We start from the raw sequence: 14,832 nt of genomic DNA on the forward strand, positions 1-14,832 counted from the left end.
TATTATAATATAAACAAATATTTTATTAACGGTAAGGATATACAATAATAATTTAATATTATTATTTTAATAATTCGATTTGCTTGTTCGAATTTTTATTTGTTTGCTTTGGCTGCTTATTATTTCTCTCATATGTATTAAATACAATATATAATTTTAATATTTGCATTATTTCGATTTGCTTGTTCGAAATTTTATTTGATCTATATTAGATCTCATATACATTTTGGCAATTCATATTTTATTTGTATTATTATAATGTATTTATTATAATATAAACAAATATTTTATTAACGGTAAGGATATACAATAATAATTTAATATTATTATTTTAATAATTCGATTTGCTTGTTCGAATTTTTATTTGTTTGCTTTGGCTGCTTATTAATTTCTCTCATATGTATTAAATACAATATATAATTTTAATATTTGCATTATTTCGATTTGCTTGTTCGAAATTTCATTTGATCTATAATAGATCTCATATACATTTTGGCAATTCATATTTTATTTGTAATACTATAATGTATTTATTATAATATAAACAAATATTTTATTAACGGTAAGGATATTAAAACATTAATGATCCTTCCGCAGGTTCACCTACGGAAACCTTGTTACGACTTTTACTTCCTCTAAATAATCAAGTTCGGTCAACTTTTGCGAAACAACCGTAACACGCAAGGCGTCACAGTGATCACGTCCGGAGACCTCACTAAATAATTCAATCGGTAGTAGCGACGGGCGGTGTGTACAAAGGGCAGGGACGTAATCAATGCGAGTTAATGACTCACACTTACTGGGAATTCCAAGTTCATGTGAACAGTTTCAGTTCACAATCCCAAGCATGAAAGTGGTTCAGCGGTTTACCCGGACCTCTCGGTCTAGGAAATACACGTTGATACTTTCATTGTAGCGCGCGTGCAGCCCAGGACATCTAAGGGCATCACAGACCTGTTATTGCTCAATCTCATTATTGCTAGACGCAATTTGTCCATTTAAGAAGCTAGTGTCCTTATAATGGGACAAACCAACAGGTACGGCTCCACTTATATAAACACATTCAAACACAATAAACATTTTACTGCCACCATGAATGAAGGCTATATAAGCTTCAACACCATAATCCTGAAGATATCTATTTAATATATTTGAGTCTCGTTCGTTATCGGAATTAACCAGACAAATCACTCCACGAACTAAGAACGGCCATGCACCACCACCCATAGATTCGAGAAAGAGCTATCAATCTGTCTTACACACTTATGTTCGGACCTGGTAAGTTTTCCCGTGTTGAGTCAAATTAAGCCGCAGGCTCCACTCCTGGTGGTGCCCTTCCGTCAATTCCTTTAAGTTTCAGCTTTGCAACCATACTTCCCCCGGAGCCCAAAAGCTTTGGTTTCCCGGGAAGCGACTGAGAGAGCCATAAAAGTAGCTACACCCAATTGCTAGCTGGCATCGTTTATGGTTAGAACTAGGGCGGTATCTGATCGCCTTCGAACCTCTAACTTTCGTTCTTGATTAATGAAAACATCTTTGGCAAATGCTTTCGCTTAAGTTAGTCTTACGACGGTCCAAGAATTTCACCTCTCGCGTCGTAATACTAATGCCCCCAAACTGCTTCTATTAATCATTACCTCTTGATCTGAAAACCAATGAAAGCAGAACAGAGGTCTTATTTCATTATCCCATGCACAGAATATTCAGGCATTTGAAGCCTGCTTTAAGCACTCTAATTTGTTCAAAGTAATTGTACCGGCCCACAATAACACTCGTTTAAGAGCACTAATGCAGGTTTTTAAATAGGAGGAACATATGAAAAAATACAAGTATCTAAGCACATGTAAGAACTCCACCGGTAATACGCTTACATACATAAAGGTATAGTACTAACCACAATTGTAAGTTGTACTACCCGTATGAAGCACAAGTTCAACTACGAACGTTTTAACCGCAACAACTTTAATATACGCTATTGGAGCTGGAATTACCGCGGCTGCTGGCACCAGACTTGCCCTCCAATTGGTCCTTGTTAAAGGATTTAAAGTGTACTCATTCCAATTACAGGGCCTCGGATATGAGTCCTGTATTGTTATTTTTCGTCACTACCTCCCCGAGCTGGGAGTGGGTAATTTACGCGCCTGCTGCCTTCCTTAGATGTGGTAGCCGTTTCTCAGGCTCCCTCTCCGGAATCGAACCCTGATTCCCCGTTACCCGTTGCAACCATGGTAGTCCTAGATACTACCATCAAAAGTTGATAGGGCAGACATTTGAAAGATCTGTCGTCGGTACAAGACCATACGATCTGCATGTTATCTAGAGTTCAACCAATATAACGATCTTGCGATCGCTTGGTTTTAGCCTAATAAAAGCACATGTTCCATAAGGTTCATGTTTTAATTGCATGTATTAGCTCTAGAATTACCACAGTTATCCAAGTAACTGTTAACGATCTAAGGAACCATAACTGATATAATGAGCCTTTTGCGGTTTCACTTTTAATTCGTGTGTACTTAGACATGCATGGCTTAATCTTTGAGACAAGCATATAACTACTGGCAGGATCAACCAGAATAATGTTTTTATTCATATTTCATTCATATTTTTTGAATAGAAATTAGCAATATATATGTTGTTATAGATTTTATTTCTATCGAATACGGCCATTTTTATATAGCATTCGTATACGTTTGTTTTCCAATTTATACTTGTTTCGCCACTAATAATAACAAGTTTTTATTGATGTCAAAAAGAATCATATTCTTTATAAACACAATATTTATTTTTCATATATTTTCTTTATATATGCACATTTCATTCTAAAATATCATTTTTGTTCGACATACATAATATATTGTATCCACACATGTACAATTTTTGTTTAACCAATATAAGATATTGAGTTAATCATTTGTATTTTGACGATAAATTTAAAATTTATCTATATATATCCATATAAGTCTCTGGTAATATATAAAATAGAACCGAGTGTATATATATAATTATTACTACTATATTTATTTCTTAAATAATATATACTTATATATTATTTATATATATACTCTTTATTATATATTATATAATTTCTTAAATAACTCTCTTAATAGCTATTTTTTATTATCAACAATATAAGTTGATATTAATATTGAAAATGTATTCATAATTACATTTTTATATTTCTTTGGTAGACTTTTATGTACTATTATTATTTAATAATACACATATAATATAAATCATGTTAGCCTACCTCCTAAAATTAACGATAAAATTCGGAAACAATTTGTTATTCTATGTACAATAGAAACTTGGCCTTTGTTTCAACGTTATTATCTTTGGGCTTAAAATATTAACCGCGGAGCCAAGTCTCGTATTCAAATAAATGAATAAAGAAACAAATTTGACGGATAATATCTTCTCTACTGACATATGTCAATAGCAGACGGCCGGCCCATTGACCATCCTATAGTAGTTTTTGGACACGCTGTCTCCCATTCGGGTATATTCAATTTACTTTGCCACTCACCCATATAGTGTTCTCTTATATAATAAGACAACGCACTTTTATATTCATTATATGGATATATTGCCTTCCTCATATTTGCCACACCACCTATAGTAGTTTTTGGACACGCTGTCTCCCATTCGGGTATATTCAATTTACTTTGCCACTCACCCATATAGTGTTCTCTTATATAATAAGAAAACGCACTTTTATTTTCATTATATGGATATATTGCCTTCCTCATATTTGCCACACCACCTATAGTAGTTTTTGGACACGCTGTCTCCCATTCGGGTATATTCAATTTACTTTGCCACTCACCCATATAGTGTTCTCTTATATAATAAGAAAACGCACTTTTATTTTCATTATATGGATATATTGCCTTCCTCATATTTGCCACACCACCTATAGTAGTTTTTGGACACGCTGTCTCCCATTCGGGTATATTCAATTCTCTTTGCCACTCACCCTTATAGTATTCTCTTATTTAATAAGAATACTAAAATACTTCTCATATTATAGATGTAATCTATTAACTTCTCAATATCCATACGGTTTATGTATGGTATTGACAAAATCCTATGCATTTGCATAAGATTTATTTTGCCACAATTTATAGTACTAGTGCCGCCCTCACTAGGTATAAATATCTCATTTCGCTAGTAGTGTATGGGCAAATTCTACTAGCTATTCTCATAAATATGTCACTTATATGCCATATCTATACAATTCATGCACTTTTATATGTATATTTGCTATATTATACATTATTATGCCTTATAGGTATTATACCTATAAGCCACATCCATACGATTGCTTAATATAAATATATGTATAATTTTTTATACATATTTTTTTTTTATTTATGTATGGTTTTTTATTCATATCCATATACTGTATTCACTTTTATATGGATATGATTGGCGTTTTATATAGTATTGACAAAATCATAAGTTTGACCAATACGAGGAGAGGTCCGCCAACGACCACCTCCCTATAGGTGTTTTTGGACACGCTGTCTCCCATTCGACTGCTTACTATACTAGGGGCTACCCGCTCCGTATGATATTCTCTCATATAACAAGAGAATGCAAGAAATATTCGTATTTTATGAATATAATCCATTTATTTTTCAATATCCATACGTTTTACTTAGTTTTTTGTACGGTATTGACAAAATCCTATGCATTTGCATAAGATTTATTTTGCCACAATTTATAGTACTAGTGCCGCCCTCACTAGGTATAAATATCTCATTTCGCTAGTAGTGTATGGGCAAATTCTACTAGCTATTCTCATAAATATGTCACTTATATGCCATATCTATACAATTCATGCACTTTTATATGTATATTTGCTATATTATACATTATTATGCCTTATAGGTATTATACCTATAAGCCACATCCATACGATTGCTTAATATAAATATATGTATAATTTTTTATACATATTTTTTTTTATTTATGTATGGTTTTTTATTCATATCCATATACTGTATTCACTTTTATATGGATATGATTGGCGTTTTATATAGTATTGACAAAATCATAAGTTTGACCAATACGAGGAGAGGTCCGCCAACGACCACCTCCCTATAGGTGTTTTTGGACACGCTGTCTCCCATTCGACTGCTTACTATACTAGGGGCTACCCGCTCCGTATGATATTCTCTCATATAACAAGAGAATGCAAGAAATATTCGTATTTTATGAATATAATCCATTTATTTTTCAATATCCATACGTTTTACTTAGTTTTTTGTACGGTATTGACAAAATCCTATGCATTTGCATAAGATTTATTTTGCCACAATTTATAGTACTAGTGCCGCCCTCACTAGGTATAAATATCTCATTTCGCTAGTAGTGTATGGGGAAATTCTACTAGCTATTCTCATAAATATGTCACTTATATGCCATATCTATACAATTCATGCACTTTTATATGTATATTTGCTATATTATACATTATTATGCCTTATAGGTATTATACCTATAAGCCACATCCATACGATTGCTTAATATAAATATATGTATAATTTTTTATACATATTTTTTTTTTATTTTTGTATGGTTTTTTATTCATATCCATATACTGTATTCAATTTTATATGGATATGATTGGCGTTTTATATAGTATTGACAAAATCATAAGTTTGACCAATACGAGGAGAGGTCCGCCAACGACCACCTCCCTATAGGTGTTTTTGGACACGCTGTCTCCCATTCGACTGCTTACTATACTAGGGGCTACCCGCTCCGTATGATATTCTCTCATATAACAAGAGAATGCAAGAAATATTCGTATTTTATGAATATAATCCATTTATTTTTCAATATCCATACGTTTTACTTAGTTTTTTGTACGGTATTGACAAAATCCTATGCATTTGCATAAGATTTATTTTGCCACAATTTATAGTACTAGTGCCGCCCTCACTAGGTATAAATATCTCATTTCGCTAGTAGTGTATGGGCAAATTCTACTAGCTATTCTCATAAATATGTCACTTATATGCCATATCTATACAATTCATGCACTTTTATATGTATATTTGCTATATTATACATTATTATGCCTTATAGGTATTATACCTATAAGCCACATCCATACGATTGCTTAATATAAATATATGTATAATTTTTTATACATATTTTTTTTTATTTATGTATGGTTTTTTATTCATATCCATATACTGTATTCACTTTTATATGGATATGATTGGCGTTTTATATAGTATTGACAAAATCATAAGTTTGACCAATACGAGGAGAGGTCCGCCAACGACCACCTCCCTATAGGTGTTTTTGGACACGCTGTCTCCCATTCGACTGCTTACTATACTAGGGGCTACCCGCTCCGTATGATATTCTCTCATATAACAAGAGAATGCAAGAAATATTCGTATTTTATGAATATAATCCATTTATTTTTCAATATCCATACGTTTTACTTAGTTTTTTGTACGGTATTGACAAAATCCTATGCATTTGCATAAGATTTATTTTGCCACAATTTATAGTACTAGTGCCGCCCTCACTAGGTATAAATATCTCATTTCGCTAGTAGTGTATGGGCAAATTCTACTAGCTATTCTCATAAATATGTCACTTATATGCCATATCTATACAATTCATGCACTTTTATATGTATATTTGCTATATTATACATTATTATGCCTTATAGGTATTATACCTATAAGCCACATCCATACGATTGCTTAATATAAATATATGTATAATTTTTTATACATATTTTTTTTTATTTATGTATGGTTTTTTATTCATATCCATATACTGTATTCACTTTTATATGGATATGATTGGCGTTTTATATAGTATTGACAAAATCATAAGTTTGACCAATACGAGGAGAGGTCCGCCAACGACCACCTCCCTATAGGTGTTTTTGGACACGCTGTCTCCCATTCGACTGCTTACTATACTAGGGGCTGCCCGCTCCGTATGATATTCTCTCGTATAACAAGAGAATGCAAGAAATATTCGTATTTTATGAATATAATCCATTTATTTTTCAATATCCATACGTTTTACTTAGTTTTTTGTACGGTATTGACAAAATCCTATGCATTTGCATAAGATTTATTTTGCCACAATTTATAGTACTAGTGCCGCCCTCACTAGGTATAAATATCTCATTTCGCTAGTAGTGTATGGGCAAATTCTACTAGCTATTCTCATAAATGCCTTCTTTATGCCATATCTATACAATTTATGCACTTTTATATGTATATTTGCTAATATTATACATTATTATGCCTTATAGGTATTATACCTATAAGCCATATACATACGATTTCATTTTTTTATTTATATATGGTTTTGTATTTATAACCATATACCGTATTTACTTTTATAAGGATATGATTGGCGTTTTATATAGTATTGACAAAATTATAAGTTTGACAAACACTTTTTTAAGTCTTTTAGTTAAAATTGTCATTTTTAATTGACTATCTAAACACTAGATATATTTGCACATGGAGCAAAGAGTATAAAAATTGGTCGCGTCACTAATAATATCGCGATACATTTTTACTACCATCAAAATACCACATACGTTTATATGTCCTCTTTATTTAATTTGGTTTCTAAACCTCAGGAATAGTTTTAATTATATGTGCGCTCTAAGTTGAATGAATTTCTTGAATCTCTTTACTTGAATTTCTAAGACTTAAAAATATTTATAAATAGATGTCCTATTGCATAATATTTTTTTATCGCTTCACTTATAAAATAACGATCCTGCCTTTCTACCTTTGAATAAACATTCATATAAACATGGAGAAAAAAACGTTCGCGTCACTAACAGTATGTGACGATAAAATTTTGCTAACATTAAAAGGAACATATTTTTATATGTCAACTCTTAGTTGAATTGGTCTATTGCTTAAGATTCTAGACCTTAGGAATATTTTTATATTATATGTTTGCCAATCTTCGCGTCACTAAAAAGATGACGATTCATATTGTTATTATTAGATGGTCGAGTTGTACTTATATTGATATGTTAATCAAATTGGTCTCTTACTTGAAAATCTAGACCTTAGGAATATTTTTATATTATATGTTTGCCAATCTTCGCGTCACTAATAAGATGACGATTCATATTATTATTAGATGGTCGAGTTGTACTTATATTGATATGTTAATCAAATTGGTCTCTTACTTGAAAATCTAGACCTTAGGAATATTTTTATATTATATGTTTGCCAATCTTCGCGTCACTAATAAGATGACGATTCATATTATTATTAGATGGTCGAGTTGTACTTATATTGATATGTTAATCAAATTGGTCTCTTACTTGAAAATCTAGACCTTAGGAATATTTTTATATTATATGTTTGCCAATCTTCGCGTCACTAATAAGATGACGATTCATATTGTTATTATTAGATGGTCGAGTTGTACTTATATTGATATGTTAATCAAATTGGTCTCTTACTTGAAAATCTAGACCTTAGGAATATTTTTATATTATATGTTTGCCAATCTTCGCGTCACTAATAAGATGACGATTCATATTGTTATTATTAGATGGTCGAGTTGTACTTATATTGATATGTTAATCAAATTGGTCTCTTACTTGAAAATCTAGACCTTAGGAATATTTTTATATTATATGTTTGCCAATCTTCGCGTCACTAATAAGATGACGATTCATATTGTTATTATTAGATGGTCGAGTTGTACTTATATTGATATGTTAATCAAATTGGTCTCTTACTTGAAAATCTAGACCTTAGGAATGTAATATATAAAGGATTAAAAATTCGCCACAAAGCCAAGCAAACAATCAATGCATACAAATAGATTGTTGGTTGAACTTTATATAAGAAGTTCAACACAACAAATAAATTATGCAATTTTATTATCGAATCATCAAGCAAAGGATAAGCTTCAGTGGATCGCAGTATGGCAGCTGCTCAACCACTTACAACACCTTGCCTGTTACAAAAGTCGTTTACAATTGATTCTAGGCTTTGTCATTGTATTAAATAATGCTTTTATATGTAACTAGCGCGGCATCAGGTGATCAAAGATCCTCCCAATTTACTATGTTACAAATTACATTGGCATCACATCCATTGTCGTTTAAAAAGTAAATTATAAACTTTAAATGGTTTAGAAGCCATACAATGCAAATTGCCCCTTATTTATCATTGCAGTCCAGCACGGATACGACCTTAGAGGCGTTCAGGCATAATCCAACGGACGTAGCGTCATACCACTGTTCGCTCGAACAAGTATTGTGCCATTGGTCCGTACCTGCGGTTCCTCTCGTACTACGCAGGAATGCTGTCGCAACAACGTTTTGTCATTAGTAGGGTAAAACTAACCTGTCTCACGACGGTCTAAACCCAGCTCACGTTCCCTTGCATGGGTGAACAATCCAACGCTTGGTGAATTTTGCTTCACAATGATAGGAAGAGCCGACATCGAAGGATCAAAAAGCGACGTCGCTATGAACGCTTGGCCGCCACAAGCCAGTTATCCCTATGGTAACTTTTCTGACACCTCTTGTTAAAAACTCTTTAAACCAAAAGGATCGATAGGCCGAGCTTTTGCTGTCCCTGTGTGTACTGAACACCGAGATCAAGTCAGCATTTGCCCTTTTGCTCTATGTGTGGTTTCTGTCCGCACTGAGCTGGCCTTGGGACACCTCCGTTATTATTTGAGAGATGTACCGCCCCAGTCAAACTCCCTACCTGGCAATGTCCTTGAATTGGATCATACCTGAGTAATTGGAGTTATACCAAATTTTCAAATCAAAAATACATAAATGCACCGTTTTATTAAAGAATTTGTTTGCGATTATATAACAAACTCGTGATACTTTGATCAAGAAGCTTGCATCAAAACCCAATACCATAAGATATAATAAATATATCCGTATAATGGCTAGGAAATGATACACGTTCCATTTAATCAAGTAAGTAAGGAAACAATAAGAGTAGTGGTATTTCATTGGCGATACCAAACCGAGGTCTAATATCTCCCACTTATTCTACACCTCTTATGTCTCCTTACACTGCCAGATTAGAGTCAAGCTCAAAAGGGTCTTCTTTCCCCGCTAATTATTCCAAGCCCGTTCCCTTGGCTGTGGTTTCGCTAGATAGTAGATAGGGACAGTAGGAATCTCGTTAATCCATTCATGCGCGTCACTAATTAGATGACGAGGCATTTGGCTACCTTAAGAGAGTCATAGTTACTCCCGCCGTTGACCCGCGCTTACTTGAATTTCTTCACTTTGACATTCAGAGCACTGGGCAGAAATCACATTGTGTCAACACCCGCTAGGGCCATCACAATGCTTTGTTTTAATTAGACAGTCGGATTCCCCAAGTCCGTGCCAGTTCTGAATTGATTGTTAATTGATAATCGTTATAATTAATAAGAACTAATTGGTTTAACCCAATTAGTATTCTTAAAAATTTTAGCAAGAAAGTTCCACAATTGGCTACGTAACTAAACTATCCGGGGAACAAGTAACTAACATAAATGCTAGAAACTCTATTTACCCAGAACGAGCACATAAACCATGTTATTGTTTCCCAATCAAGCCCGACTATCTCAATCTTCAGAGCCAATCCTTATCCCGAAGTTACGGATCTAATTTGCCGACTTCCCTTACCTACATTATTCTATCGACTAGAGACTCTTCACCTTGGAGACCAGCTGCGGATATTGGTACGGCCTGTTGAGAAGTTTGCGTGTCCCCACCATAAATTTTCAAGGTCCGAGGAGAAAATATCGACACAACAGTATATGTCATGCTCTTCTAGCCCATCTACCATATCTCTCTGCGAAAGACTTCCATGGTAGTACGGCTATAAAACAGAAAAGAAAACTCTTCCGATATCTCTCGACGGCTTCTTTATGGTCGTTCCTGTTGCCAGGATGAGCACGAGGCCCATATTTAATAACAAACGGATACTCAACAGGTTACGGAATTGGAACCGTATTCCCTTTCGTTCAAAATTATTCAAGTATATTAATTTAGCTAGATTTTATATAATATATATATTTGTTTGGCATTTGTATTTTACTTGAAAATTTTCGGCTTTCGCCTTGAACTTAGGACCGACTAACTCGTGATCAACCACTGTTCACACGAAACCCTTCTCCACTTCAGTCCTCCAAGGTCTCATTCGATTATTTGCTACTACCACCAAGATCTGTACCAATGGCAGCTCCATGCAGGCTTACGCCAAACACTTCTACGCATACCATTGTACCTTCCTACTCACTAAAGTTTCAAAATTTATATTACAAGTAATATAAATCATCTACTTTAGCGGTAATGTATAGGTATACAACTTAAGCGCCATCCATTTTAAGGGCTAGTTGCTTCGGCAGGTGAGTTGTTACACACTCCTTAGCGGATTTCGACTTCCATGATCACCGTCCTGCTGTTTTAAGCAACCAACGCCTTTCATGGTATCTGCATGAGTTGTTAATTTGGGCACCGTAACATTACGTTTGGTTCATCCCACAGCGCCAGTTCTGCTTACCAAAAGTGGCCCACTGGGCACATTATATCATAACCTTGAACTTCATATCAAGAAAGTTAAGGTTCTTACCCATTTAAAGTTTGAGAATAGGTTAAGATCGTTTCGACCCTAAGGCCTCTAATCATTCGCTTTACCAGATAAGATTATTTTATATAATATTAAAATGCACCAGCTATCCTGAGGGAAACTTCGGAAGGAACCAGCTACTAGATGGTTCGATTGGTCTTTCGCCCCTATACTCAATTCTGACAATCGATTTGCACGTCAGAACTGTTTCGGTCTTCCATCAGGGTTTCCCCTGACTTCAACCTGATCAAGTATAGTTCACCATCTTTCGGGTCACAGCATATATGCTCAAGGTACGTTCCAGTTAGAGGCATAAATAATATAAATATCATTATACATAACTATATAGAACGCCCCGGGATTGTGTTAATTAGCTATAAATAGTTAAAAAACTAATCCCATTATTAGTCAAGTTAATTACGCTATTAGGTTTATATCCCAATAACTTGCACATATGTTAGACTCCTTGGTCCGTGTTTCAAGACGGGTCCCGAAGGTATCCTGAATCTTTCGCATTGTTAATCCTACAAGTGCATATAATAAACACAAAAATCAATGATAATTATGCCATTATATAATTCCGAAAAATTAACGCACTGTATTCATATAAATCTATCAGCACTTTATCAAATTAATAACATTTATTCTGTGTTAAAATGCAAGCAAATTAATTTGAATAAACTATAAGTTATATTTTATGATAAATTTGGTATGCTAATAGATTACAATGTCCTTATATGGAAAAAATGCACACTATTATCATAATATTGTTTAAATATTACAATTCTAATGATGAATTTTCCATAACGGATATTCAGGTTCATCGGGCTTAACCTCTAAGCAGTTTCACGTACTGTTTAACTCTCTATTCAGAGTTCTTTTCAACTTTCCCTCACGGTACTTGTTTACTATCGGTCTCATGGTTATATTTAGTTTTAGATGGAGTTTACCACCCACTTAGTGCTGCACTATCAAGCAACACGACTCTTTGGAAACATCATCTAGTAATCATTAACGTTATACGGGCCTGGCACCCTCTATGGGTAAATGGCCTCATTTAAGAAGGACTTAAATCGTTAATTTCTCATACTAGAATATTGACGCTCCATACACTGCATCTCACATTTGCCATATAGACAAAGTGACTTAGTGCTGAACTGATTTCTTTTCGCTCGCCGCTACTAAGAAAATCCTTGTTAGTTTCTTTTCCTCCCCTAATTAATATGCTTAAATTCAGGGGGTAGTCCCATATGAGTTGAGGTTGTGTATAACTTTTATATGCAATTAATTCTTTATATATAATGATAAAACATTTTATTAAATTCGTTATATTAATAATATCTGTATATAAATGGCATTTGTTTGATTTAACGAATCAACGAAGAACAATAATATTGTCAACGGTTTTCTATTTTCTAATCATTAATAAGAGACAATTCTAGATAAATTTTTATGCTAGACATTTCTCAGTATCATTTGATTGAAAAAGAAAATATTTCTCTTCGTTTTTCACATTCAAATTATTTACTAATGTGAGATAATGTTTTTCATATATTTTTTAATATTATGAATAAAATAATTAAATTATTATTATCCAATAATATACCATATGCTTATAAAATTTCATTATAAAATTTGTATAAGCAACTTAATTAGCATAGTCTTACAACCCTCAACCATATGTAGTCCAAGCAGCACTATAAAATTAATTAAAGTACATAACAGCATGGACTGCGATATGCGTTCAAAATGTCGATGTTCATGTGTCCTGCAGTTCACACGATGACGCACAGTTTGCTGCGTTCTTCATCGACCCATGAGCCGAGTGATCCACCGCTTAGAGTTTTATAAATTGGTTTCTTAATTTTGTCAAATATGTTTTTATTGAAAGAAATTAAAAATACACCATTTTACTGGCATATATCAATTCCTTCAATAAATTTATTTTTATACCTAAAACGAATGCTGCGAAATGTCTTAGTTTTATATAACCAATATATATCAAAGTATTTCTTTTTAAATTGCATTTATTGTAAATAAATATATATATATATATATATTAATACTTTTTTAGCGATATAAATTGAAATTTATATAAAACATTAACCTGTATAAAACCAGGTACAACATTGTACATTTTAGGTTGTTGCATTATCCAATGTATGCGCATAACTGAGATGAACAATACATATCGCAACGCGTGTATATTATGGTCCATATACACACAGTATTTTAATTGTGTTTATATACAATAATAATTTAATATTATTATTTTAATAATTCGATTTGCTTGTTCGAATTTTTATTTGTTTGCTTTGGCTGCTTATTATTTCTCTCATATGTATTAAATACAATATATAATTTTAATATTTGCATTATTTCGATTTGCTTGTTCGAAATTTCATTTGATCTATATTAGATCATATACATTTTGGCAATTCATATTTTATTTGTATTACTATAATGTATTTATTATAATATAAACAAATATTTTATTAACGGTAAGGATATACAATAATAATTTAATATTATTATTTTAATAATTCGATTTGCTTGTTCGAATTTTTATTTGTTTGCTTTGGCTGCTTATTAATTTCTCTCATATGTATTAAATACAATATATAATTTTAATATTTGCATTATTTCGATTTGCTTGTTCGAAATTTCATTTGATCTATAATAGATCTCATATACATTTTGGCAATTTATATTTTATTTGTAATACTATAATGTATTTATTATAATATAAACAAATATTTTATTAACGGTAAGGATATACAATAATAATTTAATATTATTATTTTAATAATTCGATTTGCTTGTTCGAATTTTTATTTGTTTGCTTTGGCTGCTTATTATTTCTCTCATATGTATTAAATACAATATATAATTTTAATATTTGCATTATTTCGATTTGCTTGTTCGAAATTTTATTTGATCTATATTAGATCTCATATACATTTTGGCAATTCATATTTTATTTGTATTATTATAATGTATTTATTATAATATAAACAAATATTTTATTAACGGTAAGGATATACAATAATAATTTAATATTATTATTTTAATAATTCGATTTGCTTGTTCGAATTTTTATTTGTTTGCTTTGGCTGCTTATTAATTTCTCTCATATGTATTAAATACAATATATAATTTTAATATTTGCATTATTTCGATTTGCTTGTTCGAAATTTCATTTGATCTATAATAGATCTCA

General features: G+C 32.3%; 3 non-coding genes across 3 annotated transcripts; all 3 read right to left on the minus strand.

Moving 5' to 3' along the window:
• Positions 1-580: 580 nt before the first annotated feature.
• LOC122817997 (small subunit ribosomal RNA) lies at positions 581-2,575 on the minus strand. The gene has a single exon (XR_006367532.1). It is a non-coding gene; the product is annotated as a small subunit ribosomal RNA (ribosomal RNA).
• A 6,330-nt stretch (positions 2,576-8,905) lies between these two features.
• On the minus strand, positions 8,906-12,876 carry LOC122817944 (large subunit ribosomal RNA). The gene has a single exon (XR_006367485.1). It is a non-coding gene; the product is annotated as a large subunit ribosomal RNA (ribosomal RNA).
• Positions 12,877-13,278: 402 nt separating this feature from the next.
• On the minus strand, positions 13,279-13,457 carry LOC127012237 (5.8S ribosomal RNA). Its single transcript, XR_007765750.1, has one exon. It is a non-coding gene; the product is annotated as a 5.8S ribosomal RNA (ribosomal RNA).
• Positions 13,458-14,832: the final 1,375 nt, after the last annotated feature.

The sequence above is a fragment of the Drosophila biarmipes genome, unplaced genomic scaffold (assembly GCF_025231255.1).
Source record: "Drosophila biarmipes strain raj3 unplaced genomic scaffold, RU_DBia_V1.1 ptg000036l, whole genome shotgun sequence".
Taxonomy (NCBI): domain Eukaryota; kingdom Metazoa; phylum Arthropoda; class Insecta; order Diptera; family Drosophilidae; genus Drosophila; species Drosophila biarmipes.